At 36.3% G+C, this 22186-nt stretch overlaps 1 protein-coding gene across 12 annotated transcripts in view; it reads left to right on the plus strand.

Moving 5' to 3' along the window:
* Positions 1-22186, plus strand: part of R3hdm2 (R3H domain containing 2) — a 149792-nt gene that overhangs the window by 40506 nt on the left and 87100 nt on the right. Inside the window, exon 4 of one of the 12 annotated variants that reach the window (XM_071609734.1) lies at positions 10374-10420. The exons of the other annotated variants lie outside the window; for them this stretch is intronic. The gene's annotated coding sequence lies outside the window, so the exon portion shown is untranslated. The remainder of the gene's footprint in view (positions 1-10373; positions 10421-22186) is intronic. 12 annotated transcript variants of the gene reach the window in all.

Raw genomic sequence — 22186 nt, forward strand, 5'->3', positions numbered from 1 at the left:
GATATGCACCACTGTGCCTGACCCAATTTTAAGATTTTTAACTTTGAAACTGTTCTAGAGCTGGGGGTGTAGCTCAGTGGTAGAGCACATACTTAGCATGTGAGAGACCCTGGATTCAATCCCTAGCAACAAAAAACAAAACAGAAAAACATAAATAAAGTAGATTATTTATATTATTTATTATTTATAAAGTAGATAAAAAATTTTGAAAAAATTAAAGTATAAGTGAATATCTTTATGAGATAAATATAATTAGGGAATTCTTAAGAGATGACTAATGCAGGTAGTAAAAGTCTCTTGTTAATTTCTTGAGATGCTGTTAATAGGTTCTCTCATTTTTAAGGAACCTAATTGAACCCAGGGTGCTTTGCCACTGAGCCACATCCCTAACCCTTTTAAAATTTTTTTAATTTGAGGCAGGTTCTCACTAAGTTGCTTAGAGTCTTGCTAAATTGCTGAGGCTTGCTTTGAACTTGTGATCCTGGTGCCTCAGTCTCCTGAGTCACTAGTATCACAGGCATGTGCTATCATGCCTGGTTATCTAATTAGGGTTTCTTATAGGAGCTTTTTTTGTATATCTAAGTGATTATTTGTGGGGTTGGGGCTGTGGCTCAGTGGTAGAGAGCTCACCTAGCAAGTGCAAGGTGCAGTGTTCAATCCTCAGCACCACATAAAAATAAATAAATAAAGATATTGTGTCCAACTACAACTAAAAAATATTAAAAAATAAATGCTTATTTATAGATCATATTATCGCTTCTCGGCCTTTTGGCTAAGATCAAGTATAGATCATATTGTAGTACTTGTCAAGTGTAGAAGGGAGGGTTTCTAATAGTATCATCTGAAGATTAGTCAAAAATGAAGATTGAGTACCTCTGAAATGATAATGTAGGTTAAGTGGGAGTATTTTTAAGTTTATAAAAATTCAAATTTATGTGCTACCTTGTGCATCCCTCCTAAGGTTATTTTCTTGGTAGAAGAGGGCAACTTTGTGTGATAGAGGAGGACCATTCTTAGGTCAGAGGTATACGAGTAGCTGGGCTTCCCTGCTAGAATCTTCAAACTCTGAAGGTATAAGTCTTCCTACCTTGCTTTTTTTAATGTGGTGATGAAAATCGAACCCAGTGCCTCAAACGTACGAGGCAAGTGCTTTGCCCCCTACCTTGCTTAAAACAAACAAACAAACAAACAATTTTTAGTTTTAGATGGACATAATACCTTTATTTTATTTACTTATTTTTATGTGGTGTTGAGGCTCAAACCCAGTGCCTCACATGTGCTAGGCAAGCACTCTTACCAATGAGCTACAACCCTAGCCCCCTACCTTGCTTTCCTATTTCAATATTGTTGTGGCTCTTCAGGACCCTCTTGCAGTTTCCCATGAGTAGCTGTAACTATCTATGTTAAAAGAGAAAAAAGATTATGTCCAAGTAGGGATGATAATTACACAATAGTTTATAACAGTATAATTTGATTAATATCAACTTAATTATAATAATACATAAAATCTTTTCTTCTTTTCTTTTTTGTAATTATCATCAAATAAATTACTTCTTTATATATTGTGTCCTCAGACAAAAAAAGTATAGCAATATTCTATGAACCTTTTACCCAGTATTTTTACTGGTAACACTGCATAACTATAGAATAATGTTAAAAGTAGGAGATTGACTTTGGTGAAATCTAGAGTCTATTTGATCAGTTTTACACGCACTTTGTGTGTGTTTATGTAGTTCTATACAATTTCATTTTGCCCATTGTTGTTGACTACTATCCAATAATTTCGAACACTATGGTTTTTTTTTTTTTTTGGCGGTGGGGTGGAGTATTGGGGTTTTAACCCAGAAGTGCTTTACCACTGAACAATAGCTCCAGCCCTTTTCATTTAATTTAGTTTAATTTATTTTTCGTACTGGGGCACTTAACCACTGAGCCATATCCCCAGCCCTCTTTATTTTGCGACAGAGTCTCAGTTGCTTAGGGCCTTGCTAAGTTGCTGAGGCTGGCTTTGAACTTGTAGTGTTCCTGCCTTAGCCCCCCAAAGCCACTGGGATTACAGGTGTGCACCACTGGGATTACAGGTGTGTGCCACTGCACCTTGCTCTCATATTCTTAAAAGGGGGAGTGAAGGATAAATAGAGCTTAGGTCAAAAGATACTTAATGTCAAAAGATATTTCAGTATGTGTTGAAGCCCAGCTCCTCCTACAAGTTTACAGATAATCAGATGTGGGCTTAGAGGTAGAAACAGGTCAGCTACCATAGCACAAGATTATGGTGTGAAAAGATTTTAGTGACAGCTTATACATGATAATGTATACTTTCTTGTTCAGGGTTCTTTTTGGATGTATTGGTAAATTCTGAGTATCATAAGCTTTTTCTCCCTATATTCTTTTTCTCAAAAAAATTGACCATATATATAAAAACCATAATTTCTACATTTAAAGGGAAGAATTGACCAGTTAAAGAAGGCTTTCTATTCTAAGTGCATCTAGCAAAGTAATTCTCCTTTGATCTTTATTTGTTTTAGGGCTTACATCAAAGTTTGATGATGAAGTATATACACTATGATTTCTTAAAGGTTTATCTCTGTATTTCAAAGCTGTTCTAATTTATGTAAAAATCTCAATTTGGATATGGTATTGCTAGAGGACCATTAAAACATCTGAAGAAATATTTCTTTGGAATTGTTTTCTGCAATTAAGCCACGTTTCAGTAACAAGGAGACTTGGAACTCTGGTAATCTTCTGCTAGAGTTGCTTCTAATTGTGCCTGTCCCATCAATAAAGTTTTATTGATGTTTCTAGTCTCTGCTCAGTGGACCAGTGATGTAGCTTGGAATATCACTCAGCAATTTTTGAAAGTGTCTATCATGATAACTTGTGAGTGGGTTCTTTTCTGTCAATGTCTTTTCTTTTTTTTTTTTTTTTTGAGTACCAGAATTGAACTCAGGGGCACTGAACCACTGAGCCAATCACCAGCCCTATTTCATATTTTATTTAGAGACAGGGTCTCACTGAGTTGCTTAGCACCTCACTGTTGCTTGAGGCTGGCTTTGAAACCCTCCTGATCCTTCTATCTCAGCCTCCCGAGCCACTGGGATTGGCGTCGAACTGGGCTTTTTCTGTCAATTTCTATCCTTTTGGTCATTTTCTTACTTGTTTGCATTTCTTCTGGAGGGCAAAGGAAATGAATCTGAAACCATTCTGTTATTTATGAGTGATTTAAAAAAAATCATGAAAAAAATTCACAAAATTTGGTTAAAGTGAGATTTTGAGTTACTGTTGATTTTATATTTCCATTCTGTTTCTCCCTGCCATCTCTAGTGGTAGATTGGATTTTTGCTGTGTTTTACTTTTCTTTAAAGCCCTGACCTACTTTTTTCTCTCTTTAATTTGTAGCTAGTGTTGTTTTACGTTTCATTTTAATTTCTCATTTCTATGACTTTTTCCCCCCCTCCATGTGGAAGCTTTTCTTCCTCTCTATCCCTTAAATAGTATTATGTCCTGAGGCCTCTGCTTTTCTTCCAACCTTTTGTTGTTGTTGTTGTCCTGCCACTTTTCTCACTGTGAGTTCCCCTTTTATGGTTGCAATTGAAATTTAAGATTTCAGCTACTCCCAGAGTTTAGTGGTTTAGATTTCTAGTCCCACCTATGTAACTGCCTTTTGGATACTTAGATTTTGTCAGCCCATGGTTATATCACATTTATTATGTATTAAAAAGAACTTTATTTTTTCTTTCCTTCCTTCCAGTCCTCTAATCTCTCTTACCTCCTCCTCCACCCCTCCTTATTTCTTCTTTTTTGTTACTGAGTATTGAACCCAGGAGGATTCAGCCTCTGAGCTACATCCTAGCCTTTTTATATTTTTAAATTTTGACCCAGGGGCTTACGAAGTTGTGTAGGCTGCTCTTAAACTTGGAATTTTCTTGCCTCAGCCTCCTAAATAGCTGGGATTACTGGCATGCACCACCATGCCTAGTTTATCCTCCTTTTTCAAACTGGTTTCTTCTTTAGTATATTCTGTCTCACTGAGTGGAAATATCATCCACCATCCATCTAACACTTTTTAGATATCAAAGCTTTTACATTCTTTTTTTTTTTTTTTTTTTTTGGTACTGGGTATTGAACTCAGGGGCACTTAACCACTGAGCAACATCCCCAGCCTGTTTTGTATTTTATTTACAGACAGGGTCTCACTAAGTTTAAGGCCTTGCTAAGTTGCTGAAGCTGGCTTTGAATTTGCAATCCTCTTGTCTCAGACTCCTGAGCTGCTGGGATTACAGGCATGTGCCACTGCACCTGGCTAAAGCTTTTATACTCAAAAATGATTGAGGTCTCCAAGGAGCTTTTTTTTTTTTTTTAATAAGTTCCACATTGCAGTGTGGTTCTTATTTTATTTTATTTTATTTTTTTGAGAGAGAGAGAGAGAGAATTTTTTTTTTAGTTTTCGGCGGACACATCATCTTTGTTTGTATTTGGTGCTGAGGATCAAACCCGGGCCACACGCATGCCAGGCGAGCACGCTACTGCTTGAGCCACATCCCCAGCCCGAGAGAGAGAATTTTTAATATTTATTTTTTAGTTTTCGGTGGACACAACATCTTTGTTTGTATGTGGTGCTGAGGATCGAACCTGGGCCGCACGCATGCCAGGCGAGCGCGCTACGCTTGAGCCACATCCCCAGCCCTTCCAAGGAGCTTTTATGTAGGTTATACTTATAAGCATTAATTAATGTATTAGAAATTGAAACTGAGAAATTTAAAAACATTTATTAATTAATTAGAAAAAATGATAGTAAGCATGTGCAAGGTCCTGGGTTTGATCTCCAGCACTGCAACAACAACAACAAATAAAGAAAATAAACCCATTACATATTAACATAAAAGCAAATTTTTATGAAAAGTAATTTTTCCCAAAAATAGCAACAATTTTTTTGTAGCTTTTACTTGGTTTATGATTAGTTCCCCCCCCGCCCCAAGTGTTGGGGATGGAACTCAGAGTCTCTGGTAAGCTAGGCAAGTGTTCTGCCAACAAATCTTTTTAATGATGGGGTTAATAGAATATTGTTGGATTCTCAGATCTTCCTTTCATTAGAGTTAGTTGAAATGTTATATAGCTTCTGGAAAACTCTACCATATACCTAGTATGACAGTGAAAAGGACAAAGAAGGTCTTAATGTGAAAATGCTGCCCCCCATTCCATGTTGCCAGTTTGGTCTCTTAGCTTCTGGCCTCAAATGATCCTCTACTTCAGCCTTTGGAGTAGTAGTAGACATGTTCCACTGCTCTTGGCTATAAAAATGTTTTTGATGGCACCAAAACAGGCTAGTAGACCAATGGTACAGAATAGAAGACACAGAGACTAACCCACAAAATTACAACTACCTTATATTAGACAAAGGTGCCAAAACCATGCACTGGTTAAAGGATAGCATCTTCAACAAATGGTGCTGGGAAAACTGGAAATCCATATGCAACAAATGAAATTGAATCCCTATCTCTCACCATGCACAAAAGTTAACTCAAAATGCATCAAGGATCTAGGGATTAAACCAGAGACTCTGCATCTAATAGAAGAAAAAGTAGGCCCTAATCTCTATCACATGAGGCTAGGCCACAACTTCCTTAATAAGACGCTTATAGCACAAGAATTAAAACCAAGAATCAACACATGGGACAGATTCAAACTAAAAAGTTTTTTCTCAGCAAAAGAAATAATATGTGAGGTGAATAGGGAGCCTACATCCTGGGAACAAATTTTTACCCCTCACACATCAGATAGAGCTCTAATCCCTAGGGTATATAAAGAGCTGAACAAGATAAGCACCAAAAAAACAAATAATCCAATCAATAAATGGGCCGAGGACCTGAACAGACACTTCTCAGAAAAGGGTATACAATCAATCAACAAATATACGAAAAAATGCTTATCGTCTCTAGCAGTCAGAGAAATGCAAATTAAAACTACTCTAAGATACCACCTCACACCAGTAAGAGTGGCAGCCATTATGAAGACAAACAACAACAAGTGCTGTACTGATCACTCCTATATTGAACAAAATATTCTCTCAACAAAAACCATTGAGCCAGGCTGTGGTTGTGGCTCAGTGGTAGATAACTTGCCTAGCAAGTGTGAAGCCCTGGGTTCGATCCTCAGCATCACATAAAAATAAATAAATAAAATAAAGATATTGTGTCTATCTACAACTAAAAAAATAAATTGAGCCTGAGATTTAACTTACTAACAATAGCAGGTTTTTAGATTTGTAGAATTCATTTACGGGGCTGAGGCTATAGCTCAGTGGTGGAGTGCTTGCCTAGCATGCACTGATAAACTACCAGGGTCATCTTATAAACTACCAGGATCTAAAATGCCCATCATTTTAAAATGGATGGGATGCAATTGGATGTACACAGTGGATGTAATCAGAAGTTTAATGCTTCTTTCTTAGAGAAATGCTTTTAAAGCACAGAGGTCATTTGAATTTTTGATATTTGGTATCATTTTCCTTCCACCTGGAAGATTGTTTTAGGACCTCTCAAAGTACAGGTCTGTGGTTATTAGTTGTGTTATCTTTATATCCATCAACTTCATTTTTGAGTTTTTAATGTTTTCCTTTTTTTTTTTCTTTATTTGCACCTCTTTTACAACATGTCCTTAGGGCCAGGATGCAGCTCAGTGGCAGGACGCTTGCCTCCCATGCACAAGGCCTTGGGTTCCAAACCCAGAGTCAAAAAACAAGCAAGCAAACAAAATGTTGATCTGTTGTCTTGGACCTACCTTATTTCTGACAAGAAGATGCTAGTTGTACCGTGTCTGTTAAGTGTCATTTTTTTCCTTGGGTTCTTTCTAAGATATTTTCTTTTTCACTGTTTTTCAGCAATTTGATTAAATTTTTTCTTGATTCTGCTGTTAAACTCTTGTATATTGATCTTGCATGTACAACATGGTGACCATGTTGAACTCTGATGAATTCTAATGATTTGTTCATTCTGTTGGGTTTTCTTGGATGATATTTATATTGTCTGCAAATAATGATAGTTTTATCTCTTCCCTTTCAAAAAAAAAATGTTTTTGACCTTGCAGGTGCCATAGAAAAGTTGTTGGGAATTCCCAGGTGTTCCATGCCACACTTTATGACTATTTTTCTATCTAGTTCCCCAGGTCCCTCCTTCTTAGATATCTTCCCCCAGATAGATATCAAAGACATCTCATATGTCACTAAATCTTAAAAATTCTACTTCCTTAGTGTCTCCCTGCCCCAGTACTGGGGATTGAACCTGGGGTGCTTTCTCACTGAGCTACACTCTCAGCCCCCCACACCCCTTATTAAATTTTTAGTTGTACATGGACAAAAAAAATCTATCTATCTATCTATCTATCTATCTATCTATCTATCTATTTATATGAGGTTTACTGAGACTCGAACCCAGTGCCTCACATATGCTAGGCACTGAGCCACAATCCCAGCTAATCAGCCCTTTTTTTAAAAAAAAATTTGAGACAGGTTCTCACTGAGTTGCTGAGGCTGGCCTTGAATTTGCAGTCCTCCTGCCCTCTGCCTCTCTAGTTGCTGTGATTATTGATGTGTACTACCACCTCCTTAATATCTCTTGAGGCACAGTTTCCTCATTCCAAAAGAAGTCCTCTTGTTTTCGCATTGCTGGAGATTGAACCCAGCACCCATTGCATATGCTAGGCAAGCTCTCTCTACCACTGAATTACATTCTCATATTCCAGTTGTCAATTATGCTAGGCATGTGCTCTACCTTTGAGCTATATCCCCAGCCCCCAAAGAAGTACTCTTGTTATTTCATTTTATAGATGAGGAAATTGAGGTTGAGAGAGATTAACTTTCCTCAGGTCATCTAACTGGTAAATATGAAAGCTAGGTCTCCACTTCTCCATTTGCCTAAAAATTATTTATCCTTGAGGATCAGGTTTGTTATCCATTCTGGAAGCCTTTCCTGGGGTCTGACTTAGATGCCCTCTTCCTTCATTGCCATTTACCCTGTGAGCAGCTCTAGTTAGCACTTACATTATAATTTATTTGCTTATCAGAAAACTTCATGTCTTTGGCACAGGAATATTACATCCCAGAATATGGGTCTCTAAAAAAAAGTGCATATTGAGGTCTTCAAAATATAATGTCCCCCTGGTCCTCCTGATTTTGTTCATTCTAAGCAAACAAAATCCTTAGTTTAGGAGGTTCTATAAAACATCATTATATTATTAAATCTTCTAAGTTATTAAATAGTGACCCTGATCCTCTTAATTAGTTTAGTGAAGAGTAAACCAAAAATAATAGTTAATTATTTATTTAAATACTTCTCAGGTGTCTAAGGACTATGCCTTTTTATTAACTCATTTAATCTGTACATCCCCATGAGATAGTTACTGTTACCTTTGTTTTATAAGTAAGGTAAACTGAGGCACTAACAGGTTAATAACTGGTCTCAAAATTACACAGCATATAGGTGGCATACCTACAAATCAAATCTCCTGATAATTACAATGAATCTTCTTTACCCAAGATCCCATAGTTAAATTCTTGTTGAGATTAAATAAGAATTAGAGGTAAAATTACATGGCACAACTCTGGTATGTTGATTTTTTAGACAAAAGATGATTTAAGATAGGTTTGTTTGTTTGTTTTAATGTGGTCTTCCCCCCCCCCCCCCCCCCCGATACTGGAGCTTAAACCCAGGGGTTCTCAACACTGAGCTACATCTCCAACTTCATTTTTTCTTTTGAGGAGTCTTGCTAAGTTGCACAGGCTGTCATCAAACTTTCAGTCCTCCTGCCTCAACCTCTGGAGTTGCTAGGATTTACAGGTGTGCTCCACAATACCTGGCCATGTGTTTTCTTTTTAAAACATCTTTTGGTTATGAATGAAAGCAGATTTCACATTATTTTCTATTATAAAATTATTATCACAGTTCTGAGCTTTCTTCCCAATTAATTCCTACTTTTACAGTGAATAATTAGTTGTGACTTATGAGGTTGATATAATTTTTATTTTTCCAGTAAGTTACATTGTTTAATTCTAGAACTCTGTTTCTTTTAGTAGAGAAATACATCTGAATTCTGTCTTTTGGTGGAATTTATCTGTTTGTTCCTTCTTTGTGCCAAATTCCCCAGTTCCTTAAGCATTGTAGTGGATGTTTGATTTTGAGAATGCTAATTAGCTTCTGTAATTGCACACCTTGAGGCATTTATAGACATTTGCAGCTTTGTATTTTTGGTCTAGAATAGGATGTGTTAGAGCTTGTTGGCTTTTGTCCCCCTTTTTTTCCCCTCAAAGAAAGCTTTGGATTCTGTTCAGGAATGAATCCATGTAAGTCTGATCATGGAATTTAGGGCTCTTGGGATTTTATTTTGCTGGTGTCCAGGAATATCATTCTTGTCTTGATAATAGCATTTTGAGATCACTAAGAGTTTTTCTTTAAGATGAAGCCTTTTGTTGTAGACAAGTTTCAGGATCACACCAGTATGGGTGATGCATTCTTACAATAAATAATAAGTCTTTGAGTAAATACCCTGGTTAGTTTTGAGATTTGCATAACAGAGAAGCACATCTGCAACATATTCCCCTTGTTGACATACTTTAATCTCAGTTATGTCTTGCAGAATATATTGCTGGGGTATCTTTAACCAGCTGCCTTTCTATATGTGTCTTACGTATAGATACATAATGTATCATTTAAATCTATTTCAGAATATATTTGATTCTGAGTCATGTATTTCTGCTTTAATATTATAACCTTTGGTTTGGAAATGAGTTTTTATCAGAGATATGAATGAATTAAGGACATCTGAAAACCATAATATGTTTTTATGAGTGTGATGGATGTAGGAATAGTTTGTAGACTTGTTTTGAGTTCTTAGGAATTAATAGAATGAACCAATGAGGGGTTGGGGATAAAAGCATGAGAAAAAGAAGGAAAGGTGCCTTTTTTCTCCTCTGTTATTTTGAACTCTTTATATTACGTCCCATCATTTTTGGAGCTTACTAAAACCAGAGCTTCAATATAATTTGATTGATTATATTATCCTAGTAACCTTCTCTGTTGGGATTATATATGGGAAATTACCAAGTAGTATTAGTATTCCTTTGTAGTCAGTTGAAGAAAAGAAGTTGAAAAGAACAGAAATGTTGGGGCTGGGGATGTGGCTCAAGCGGTAGCGTGCTCGCCTGGCATGTGTGCGGCCCGGGTTTGATCCTCAGCACCACATACAAAGATGTTGTGTCCACCGAAAACTAAAAAATAAATATTAAAAAAATTTTCTCTCTCTCTCTTTAAAAAAAAAAAAAAGAACAGAAATGTCTTTATATTGAAGGCATACTCTAACGCTTTAATTTCATTTTTAAGGAAACTGTCCTGAAACCTGAAAAAGCAGCTAGGTAAAGTAGATATGTGTAAGTAATTTACTTTCTGGTTATGCCAAACTTGCTTACAAATTATATGTATTTACTTATATATTGATGTTGGGATATCAGATAACCAATCCATATCTGTTTTTTCATGGCTAATTATTTTAAATATATGTGCAGAAGTAGATTACTGGATTAGAGTGTGCATTTTAGTGGAAGGAATGATTTTAAGCACAATAATACCACCAAACTTCCATGGAATCAAGGAAGGAAAACCTTAAAACAAGCCCCTTTAATATTTGTATCTTCATTATAGTTTCTCTGAAATTGGTTCTATATTTTTGCATTTTTATGTCCCCTTTATGCCCATATTAGAGATCAAAGTGTTGGTAGGATATATAATAATAGATTTAGTGTGTTATAGATTTGCTGTGGATTAGGCAACCCTGAAAAATAATTTTGAAAATTATTTAATCACATTAAAATCCTGTGAAAGAGGGGCTGGGATTGTGGCTCAGTGGTAGAATGTTCACCTTGTATGTGTGAGGCACTGGGTTTGATCCTTAGCACCACACAAAAATAAAGTAAATTGTATTCACCTACACAACTAAGAAAAATATTTTAAAAATCTTGTGAAAGAGATTTTAGCTTGCTTATTTTATATATCAATAATATGGGGAAGAGTACTGATCTAGCATGTGTAAGGTCTTGGGTTTGGTTCTCTAGCACTGAAAAGGAAAAAGAAAAAAAAAGTGTGACTTGGGGTTTTGAATTCAGTGGTAGAGCGCTTGCCTAGCATGTTTGAGGCACTGGGTTTGATCCTCAGCACCACATAAAAATAAATAAAATAAAGGTATTGTGTCCATCTACAAATAAGAATGTTAAAAAAAAGAAATGGTTACTTATCTGTGATTATAGAGCTGATATGTGATAGGACTTGGTAGACATGGTTCTAATAATTTATGTTTAAATCCCATGACAGAGTATGAATGGAAGAACCACATTTCAGTCAAGATTTTGGGGGTGGGAGGTTTAACTGAGAATTTAAGCCAGGGATAATTTACCACTGAGTCACACCCTCATCCTTTTTATTTATTTTGAGACAGGTCTCACTAAGTTGTTTAGGGCCATGCTAAGTTGCTGAGGCTAACTTTGATCTTATAATTTTCCTGTCTCAGCCTCCTGAGTTCCAATAAAGATTTTAAAAATTGTTAGAAAAAAAAGTTTTCCCTCCTACCTTGATAAATATAAAGGTCAGGTTGGAATTAGAGTTCTTAGAATCCTCAGAGTTCTGAGAAAGAATGCAATAGTGCAGAGATATCCTACAAGTCTCATCTTTATCTACAACCTTCTCATCGTTTGTTACTTACCTGCCATTCAGACCATGAAATGAGTACAAGAGTGGTATGGTTAATAGGAGGATAGAATTTTCAAAGATACCTACTGAAAACCTTGAAGAGGGTTTCTGGGGCTGCTCGGTGGGTGGGTGATTATTGAGCCTAGTTAGGAGTAGTAGACTCAGGGGTTTCAGATAGGTATAACCCCTTGGTCCCATGGATAGCTTGCCCAGAGGGGATGGGCAGATCAGAAGAGGATCATAGTATTTCTGTCTACATGGTCAGGAAAGGGCCTCTTTACTAAGATCAAGAATACTGGTGCCAGGACTCAAATGAGTTATATTTAACTAAATACTGTGTCTTGTCAATAGTAAGAAAGCCTAGATTTACAGAATTTACCTGTGTGGTGAGTACAGCAGAGATAAAAAAACAGTTGATCTGACCATGTTTAGTTATACTCACAGTACTCTAAATGAACCATGTTTTAAATGAACTAGACTGTTTCTCCTTTGAAAATACCATTTAGGGGTGGGGTTATAGTTCAGTGATAGAGCACTTGCCTAGCATGTGTGAGGCACTGGGTTTGATTCTCAGCACTACATTTAAATAAATAAAATATATCCATCGACAACTTAAAAAAAAAAACTTCATTCCAAGTGCAGCTAGTCTTTGTGTAGTTTAAGTTTAATGGCACAGTTAGGAGACAAAGCCAATTTTTCTTGTTAAGATAGGTGAGGCAGGAGCATATGGTCTGTTTATATATTATATTGGCCTGTATTTTGTACTGAACGAGAATTTCTTTGGTAATGTTTGTTTTGCTTAGTTTGGATAAACTAATATATAAAAAAAAAAACAAATTATATTTTCTTTTGTATTCTAAGTCATACTTTTATAGGTAGATTAGTCATCATTAACAGTTTCCTGAAATGGTCTTTAAAGTTTTAGTTGTCTGAAATTGATCTCAAGCTTTTGGAGAGTACTTTTGTTTGTTTTAAATTTTTGTGAAACCAGGGGTGCTTTACCGCAGAGCTACCCAAGCCCCATAACCCCTTTTTTAAAACAGGGTTTGCTAAGTTGCCCACGCTGTCCTTGAATTTGTAATCTTCTTGCCTTACCCTCCCAAGTTGGTGGGTTTATAGGCATGTGCTCCCCTTTCCAGAGTGGGAGAGTGGTGTGTATTTTGATGGCTGTGAGGAAATCAAAGTGTAGAATGTTATTTGTTTATCATTTATATATTTCTGGGTTGTGGTCATTCTGGTGGTTCTCAAGACATCAGTCTTAAGATTGATTATCCAGTCACCCTGTTCATAAAGCAGTGGGTCGGTTGAAACCTGTATAATTCATTGAGCCCAGAATTTGGACTATCCTCATCTAATTACAGATTCATCAGTCTCTTAGAGTTGGAGTTTAATTTAAATCTGGAAGACAATAATCATAGCTTCTGTTCAGTTTTCAAACTACCTTTTTATTGATGAAAAAGAATCTTGTGTTCATATGTGTTGTATGTTAGGGTCTATTAAAGATAGAAGGATGAATAGAAAAATGGCAAGTGTTATGTACCTTCAGTACAATAAGCATAATTAGTGAGTAAAAGCTTAGATTTGTGTTAAACCTAAAACTTGGTGGTATGGAAAGTAGAATTATAACCCTCTTCTGATTTTTTTAAACATTTTTTCCTACCAAGTGTGATAGTACATGCCTGTAATCTCAGCTACTTGGGAGGTTGAGGCAGAAGAATCTTAGGTTTGAAGTTAGCCTGGGCAACTTAGTGAGACCCTGTTTCAAACCAAAAAATTAAAAAGGGGTAGGGATGTAGCTCAGTTGTAGAGTGCCCCTGTATTGTATCCCCAGTACCACAAAAACAAAAAAAAAAATATGGTTTTCCCTATGTTTGAGTTTTATTTGTTTTAATAACTACTGTTGCCAAGTAGTACTATTATTTATTAGCTCTCATTATCAGATTTGTCATGTTCCTGAAAACTATTTGATTTTTGAAAAAGTATATTAGATTTTGGCATTTGAGTTCACTTTCAGCAGCTTCCATTATTGCAAAAGGCTTAGGAATTTGTTCACAGAAAATAATTTTCTCTGTGACTCTTGATTTCCCCCACCTAGACTCTCTAGCTTGTGGTCTATTTTTAAACCCTGCTGCTGTGTTCTGTACTGCGGCAGTTCTTTTCTTGAATTATTTATCATTGTTTGGAGCTGAATGGAGCAGTATGTTGTTTTCAGTGCTGCTCATTAGAACCCACATGTCTGTCTTCAGCTTGGTTGACAGATTTGGTTCATGTTAAATCCCACTGGCCCATCCTGGGAAGGCTGTGGGGCAGTGTGGGAACAGGCCACTATCTGTGATATACTGTAAAATAATTCAGACTTTTTATTGTTGTTTTGTTTCAGGAGCAGTGGGATAGAGAAAAGCTGTGCTACCTTTTTCCTTTACAGTCTGCTCAAAGTTAGAGACTGTATTATGCTGACTTTTCTGATGACTTGTATTTTTTTGTCACATTGATGTTATTTATTTGGAAGAGAAGGGAACAGTCTCTATGAAAGGCATGACATTAAGTGAAGATTCCTTTTAGTTATAGGCCAGGCACAGTGGTACATATCTGTAATCCCAGTGACACTGGAGGCTGTGGCAGGAGAATTGCAAGTTTTAAGCCATTCTGGGCAATTTAATGAAACTCCAGCTCAAAAAAAAGAAAGAAAAAAAAAGAAAGAAAGAAGAAGAAGCAGCTAGGGATGTAGCTTAGTAGTAGAATGCCTCTGGGTTTAATCCCCAGTACCACACACACATGTACAAAGATTTCTTTTAGTTATAAATTTAACCTGTATGTTTGTGGACACTTGGAATTTCCTGGTTTTGGGGTATGGGTTTGTTTTGTTTAGAATTTTTTTTTTTTCCATTGATTATTCTCTCATGGGCTTAGAAGGAAGGTAGTAAAATCTAAGAGCAAGACAATTATTTCAAATGTTATTCCTTCCCACTTCTGTTTTGCAGTGCATCAGAACTGATGTTTCTCTTTTGTCTTCATTCTCTATTTTTTTCTGCATCCTGTCATTCATGAAAACATTTTTTTTTCTTTATCAGTTTTTTTTCTCTTTGATGTATGAGAACTATCACTTATATATTCTTTCTTTTAAATATTTAACCCTTGGTTGTTACTATAGGCAGAAAGAGGATAAATTGTCAATTACTAGAGCACTAAAGAGGATGAAACCTTGTTTATCTGCCCTGCTTTGTTGGCCATTTCTGAGTTTGCCTGTACCTTTTTAAAAAAAGTAATGGTATTCTTGGAATGGTGGAGAGTTATTTTTGTATTTTGAACTAGAACAAGCCTTTTGTTCTTCTGTTGCTACTTCTAGTTAAGTTCTGCTGGACCAGAAACTGGTATCTCACTGCCCAGTGATTTTTGTTATTATCATCATTATTTCATCTTCCTGTGATAATGGCTGTCGGATGCACAAGTTCCATATTCTCGGTAGGACCTTAGGACAGCTCTATTCACTGAATGTTCTCATTAACTTTTCTTTGAACTATGTCAGACAAGTTGAATTAGAGTAAACTTACTATATTTTTTAAAAGAATTATATATTTAGTTTTAAATTGACAAAGTACATTTATGTATGTATTTATTTTTAATTTTTTTAGTTGTTAATGGACCATTTATTATATTTATTTATATGCTTTGCTGAGAATCAAACCCAGTGCCTCACACATGCCAGGCATGTGTGCTACCACTGAGTCCCAGCCCCAGCCCCTATTTATTTATTTATTTGTTTAAATATATATTTTTTAGTTGTAGTTGGACACAATACATTTATTTTATTTTATGTGGTGCTGAGGATCGAACCCAGGTCTCACACATGCTAGGTGAGTGCTCTACTTCTGAGCCATAACCCCAGCCCCCCTATTTATTTTTTAATGTGATGCTGAGGATCAAACTTAGTGCCTCACATAAGCGAGGCAAGTGCTCTACCACTGAGCTACAACCCCAACTATCTTTGCCTCTTTTTGCTCTCTTGCAAGTTAACTTGACTCTCCTTTTGCCAACACATTTCCATTATTTCTTGAAAAATCCATTTCAAATTATATTTTTAGAAAACTTGCCATGATTCAAGCTGTCCAACTCTTATTAGTCTATACTCTTACTTTTTGTATTAATGAACCTTTATTTTTAAATGGGGTACTTGTGATTTAATAGCCCCTACACTTAAAAGTTAAATCTTTTTTTTTTTAAACAGCCTGCTATTTTATTTTTGAAAATTTTTTTTAGTTGTAGATGGATGCAATACCTTTTTTTTTAATCTGTTTATTTTTATGTAGTGCCAGGCATCAAACCCAGTTCCTCATGCATGCTAGGCAAGCACTCTACTACTGAACTACAACCATGGCCCCAAGCATTATAATCTTTTTTTTTTTTTTAAGTATATTTATTTTTTAGTTGTAGTTGGACACAATATCTTTATTTATTTATTTTTATGTGGTGTTGGGGATTGAACCTAGGGCCTCGCCCATGCTAGGTGAGCGCTCTACCGCTGAGCCACAATCCCAGCCCCCCCCTTTTTTCTTTATTATCAAAGTTTATTGTTGGGGTCACTTCCTATCTATCAGGGAGTACACTATATCTGAATGTGATACAGTCATTCTAGGGTAGCAGCCATTCTGCAGAACAGCTGTACTAGGGCTCTGTTAGGCATAGTTCATGTTAAGTCATGGAAGGAAGCCCAGGAGACCAAAGCAGCAGTGCCGTCACTCCAGGAATGCTCCAGTGCTATACAGCCTGTTATGCATCATCTCCGTTGGTGAGGAGACTTGAGGTGCAGGGCAAAACAGGGGTCGAACCATTTCTATTCTCTTGGCAAGGTAACTGGCTCCCACATAGGAACTTAAAACTAGGTCCTGTAGCATCTTTTAAGCTTCCAAAGCAAGAGAAATAGGACATGGAAAAAAGCTAGGAATTGGGCCACTGGAGGAAAAATTAAGGAAGGAATGGAAGCTTCTGGAATGAAAAGTAACAGGTTCTGGGTGCCATTTTTGGATGTGCAAGAATATAGTAGTTAAGCAGATGGGTGAACAATTCAGATACTGAAAGTTATTTGGATACTAGAAGTTAAGCGGAATTTTCCTCCTAGGGGGAGACTGGTTTAAAAAGATCAGAAAGGTGAATCACTAACAAGAAGATGAGCACCTGAGTAGAAATAGGCATTTCAAGATGCCAAGAACAACTTGTAATACACCTGTGACCTTCGTCTACAGAAAGAGTGACTGCAGCAGCTAGTTAGCAGGCCCAACCCAGGAATGATGGCTCTAGCAAAGGCTTCTTCTGAGGTTCTGGCACAAAGAGTTATAATCTTAAGGAGAAATAAGAAGTGAATGGATTTGTTTTTCTGTCACTGTTTCAAATTTCTGTTGCATTTGAATTTTACATATTTTTTAAACTCCAGATTTTGATGATATGAGCAAGAGCAAGGATCATTCTTTTGTGGGATCTTGTGAAATGTTGTCACTGCTCTCAGCACCTGCCTCAATATGGGGCAGATTCATCAGATAATAGGATATCAATGTAGGGAAAAAGAGATCATAGGTATTAGGGGTCTCTGTTTAGTGTTTTTTAGAACAATAAATATAATGACTTTATCATCTTACGTGAGATTATTTTTTGGAGACTAAAGATTGAATGTACAAAAAAAGACATAGTAGGTTTCTAAAATAACCATCCAGGTTTTCTCTGCATACTAAAGTTTGTCCATATTTGTTATTGGAATGTTAGAAGGATGGCTTACTTGAGCTAAAGTCTATTCCTGATAACCTGATGATTTAATTTTATGTTCTTTTCTTTTTTAGTGGGGTACAGGAAGGGTACTGAAGGTCCAACTCAGGGGCACTTCATCACTGAGTTACATCTTTTGCATCTGTAGTCCTTTTTATTTTTTATTTTGAGACAGGATCTCACTAAATTGCTGAGAATGGCCTTAAACTTGGGATCCTCCTGCCTTAGCCTCCTGAATCCATGGGATTACAAGCCTATACGGCTGCACCTGGAGATTCATTTTTTTTTTTATAGCTTAATTTTTATTTTATTTCTCTTTTTTATATACCTTTATTTTATTATGTTTTTATGTGGTGCTAAGGATCAAACCCAGTGCCTCACATGTGCTAGGCAAGCACTATACCACTGAGCTACACTCCCAGCCCACATTCTTTTCTTAATAAAATTGAGTTCACATCAGTTTAAAAGTCTTTGGGGGGGGGGGAACCAGGGATTGAACTCAGGGGCACTCAACTATAGAGCTACATCCCCAGCCCCCCCTTTTTTTTAAATTTAGAGACAGATCTCACTGAGTTGCTTACTGCCTCACGATTGCTAAGGCTGTCTTTGAACTCGTGATCTTCCTTCCTTTCAGGCATGCATTACTGCATGCCCAGTTTACAAAGTCCGTTTAGGTAACTTTGAGAACCAGAATCACATATTATCTGAGGGCTTTTAACCTGATTTGCTAAACCCCCATGACACTTTGCAAGGGAGTTGGTTTGCTGTGGAGATTTTAATTAAGAATAGGACCCTGACCATTTAGGAAGTGGAATGATAGCCGGTGTGGCATACCCCGTAATCCCAGCTGTGTAATCAGGAGGCTGCCTGGGCAACTTAGGGGGATCCTGTCTCAAAATAAAAAAGTAAAATGGGATTGGGGATGTAGTTCACTGGTTGAGCACTTGCCAAGTATGTGTGAGTCCCTGGGTTCAATCCTTGTACTGTTACAAAAAACAAAAACAACCCCCCCCCCAAAAAAAAAAAAAACCAAAACCTGTTGAGCTATGTTTCATCTTCCTGACACAGTTTGAATTCATTTGATGGACAAGAAGAAAAATTTCCGAGGTTAATTATTTGTCTGAACCTTTGTGTTAGAATAGAATAATTATAAATCAATATCCTGACCACTTGTGCTGCCACCCAAGTCATGTCAGGCAAATCCTCAGATTTGATACCATTATTCCATGTTCAAAAAGCAAACAGTCCCCAAGTCCACCCATTACATCTGGCTACAAGTGCAGAGTTTCAGAATCCCAGGACCACCCTCAAGTTCAGTAATTCTCTAGAAGGACTCACAGAACTCACTAAAGCTAGTTTACTGACAGTTATAATTTATTACAGCAAAAAATACAGATTAAAATCAGCAAAGGAAAGAGACGTATGAGCAGAGTTCAGGAGGGTTCCAAATGCTAAGCTTCCATTTTTCTCTGGAAGTCTGTGACTTCCTAGTGGAATCATAGACAGTGTTAATTTCTCCCATCAGTGATGTGTGATAATACATACAGAATATTGCCAATCAAAGAAACTTACCTGAATCTTGTCCAGAGTTTATATTTGGGCTCTAACACATAGATTTGATTGACTACCTGGGGAATTGACCTTAGTCTCCGGCCTTTCTTGATGTCAGAATGTCATTCCGACATCAGGAAAAGCCCCAACCATAAATCATGTTGAGCTAACATGGCTGGGTCCCCAATAAACAGACCCTTGTGAAGAAGACATTCTAAGGTTACTTCCAGGTGTTGAGGGCAAGCTGAGGGTCTAGCTCAGGGTTAAACCTCTTTTTGGTTAAATACTTGATTACTACAAGGTGTTTAATTTTCAGACCCAATTAAGAGGAAGGGAACGAAAACTAATTTAATATTTTTGAACCACACAAATTTATTTCAAAAATTTAAATATATGTTTTTTAAATTTTTTTTAAAAGTAGATCCAAGTTGATAGGCCTCCCAGGCAACTGAGAGAAGCAAACTCAGATCATCCTTTGTGGAACATACTTCAACCCTAGCTTCAGAAGATTCTTTTTCTTCATTTTAAGCATTCATTTTTAAAAAAATATTTATTTTTAATATATGTGGTTGGACACAATACCTTTATTTTTTATTTATTTTTATTTATTTATTTATTTATTTATTTATATGTGGTGCTGAGGATCAAACCCAGGGCTTTGCATATGCTAGGCGAGCGCTGAGCCACAACCCCACCCCCCTATTTTAAGCATTCTTAAAAATAGTTTGCTAATATGTGTAATCTGGTAATAATTAACAATAAAAATAAAATCACAAAATAAACTAGTCATTGTAAATAAGCATTCATAGAAACAATTGATTCAGATTCATAGAAATTTTAGGTATTGTCGGGGCTGGGGATTTGGCTCAAGTCGTAGCGCACTCACCTAGCATGCGTGAGCACTGGATTCGATTCTCAGCACCACATTAATGTAAAATAAAGATATTTAAAAAAAAGATATGTTATTTTCTTTAAAGAAAAAGAAGTTTTAAGGTATTGTAATAAATAATAATAATATTTATTATATAATCTTATTCTTATTTTTCTTAGTATAATTTTGGTTTTTTGAGACAGGATCTTGTAAAATTGCCCAGCCTGTCCTCAAACTTGATATCCTCTGCTTCAGTCTTCCAAGCTAAGATTACAGGCATGTGTAACTATTTTTTGAAGCTGGGGAATAAACCCAGATCCTCACACATGCTAAGCTCTACCACTAAGCTACACACCCCCAGTAGATACTGGAATTATTGGATATGCAAATAGGTGGTAATCTCCCTAAATTGAAGAGACAGAAATTCTTAGAAAGCTAAAGCAACTAAGAATTTATAGAGCAGAGTATAAACCCATCATAAGTTGGAAATGTCATAAGTACTAAATTCATTTAATACTACTAATTTATGGAACTCTGTGGCTTGACAGCACAATTCATTGTAAAGTATTGGTTGTTTACCTTTGTGATCATGTAGTTTATTGGGAGCTATGGCTTATTGCTGGTATTGAGGAATGAATCCAGCACTTTTTGCATGTTTGGTCTACCACTGAGATACATCCACAGATTTTTTTTTTTAATTTTAGATGACACAATGCCTTTATTTTGTTTATTTTTATGTGGTGCTGAGAATCAAACCCAGTGCCTCACATATGCCAGTCAAGTACTCTACCACTGAGCCACAACCCCAACCCCATCCACAGCACTTTTTAAACTTTTGTTTTGAGACAGTTTCACTAAGTTGCCTAGTGTTGGCCTCAAACTTGTGATCCTAAAAAAAAAAAAAAAAAAACTTGTGATCCTCCTCCCTCAGCCTCTTGAGTAGCTAGAATTAGAGTAGTAGCACCACTGTACCCACCCTAAATGTGTATTTCTTTTACATCATTGTAAAGCTGGAAAATTGTAAGTGAAATAATTGTAAGTTGAGGATTCTTTATTTGAGAAGATAGAGTTTCACTTGAGAGCTACAGATTGTTGCAGAGGTTTCCCCTATACCTATACTTTTTATTTTATTGTAATTATTTTTTTAATGTATATATGACAACAGAATGCGTTGCAATTCTTATTACACATATACAGCACAATTTTTCATATCTTTGGTTGTATACAAAGTATATTCATACCAATTCATGTCTTCACACATGTACTTGGGATAATAATGTCCATCACATCCCACCATCACTTCTAACCCCATGCCCCCTCTCTTCCCCTCCCACCCTTCTGCCCCATCTAAAATTCGTCTATTCCTCCCATGTTCCCCCTCCTTACCCCACTATGAATCAGCCTCCTTATATCAGAGAAAACAGTCCGCATTTGTTTTTTTGGGATTTTTTAATATAGTAGTCATTAGTTGCTTATGTATCTTTAGTAGGACTAACCACAGTTCAAGTGTTAATAGCCACAATTTCATTATCACAGAAAGTTCTTTTGGACTTTACTTCTTTGACTCTTTAGTAGAGTACTCATCAGTTCATGGGAGTGAGGAAGCTACCCAAGCAGAGACAGACTGTTGGAACGGATGGAATACAGGGACATTAGTGTTTTGTATTTCCACTAGACAAAATAGAAACACCTTGTAATACCTTCGAGATTGAGAAGAGTCCTTAGAATGGTATTGCCTCTAGTGATATCAAATTAGCTTTAGTTTAAATGCTGGATCAATCTAACAAAACATGAAAACATGTTTCAGAAGAATCAAATTGTTTCTAAGTCACTGAGTCACAAAATAAATCCAAAATTAGTTAAAGGAATGTTTAAAATCCCAGCAGTTAGCCAAGCTGAGATGGGAGAATTGAATTGCTTGAGCCCAGGAGTTTGGGACCAGCCTAGGATCTCATCTCAAAAATGAAAAAAGAATATGATAAATTGTGGTATAAAGGTGTATTAAGAATTGTAATGCAAAATAATAGTAATAAAAATAATAATAAGAGAGCTCATGTATAATGGCAAAAAAAAAAAAATGAAAAAAGAAAGAAACAAACAAACAAACTTCTAGCAGCCAACAATGTAAAATTTAATTTGGCACCCACTCACAAGTTATGAAGTATACAAATAAGCAGAAAATAATGAGAAAAAAGTTAGTAAAAATAAATTCAGAAATGACAGATGGTAGAATTAAACAAGGGCATTGCTAATTATTATGTATGTTCAGGAAGACATT

This window comes from Marmota flaviventris, chromosome 3, assembly GCF_047511675.1.
Source record: "Marmota flaviventris isolate mMarFla1 chromosome 3, mMarFla1.hap1, whole genome shotgun sequence".
Lineage (NCBI taxonomy): Eukaryota > Metazoa > Chordata > Mammalia > Rodentia > Sciuridae > Marmota > Marmota flaviventris.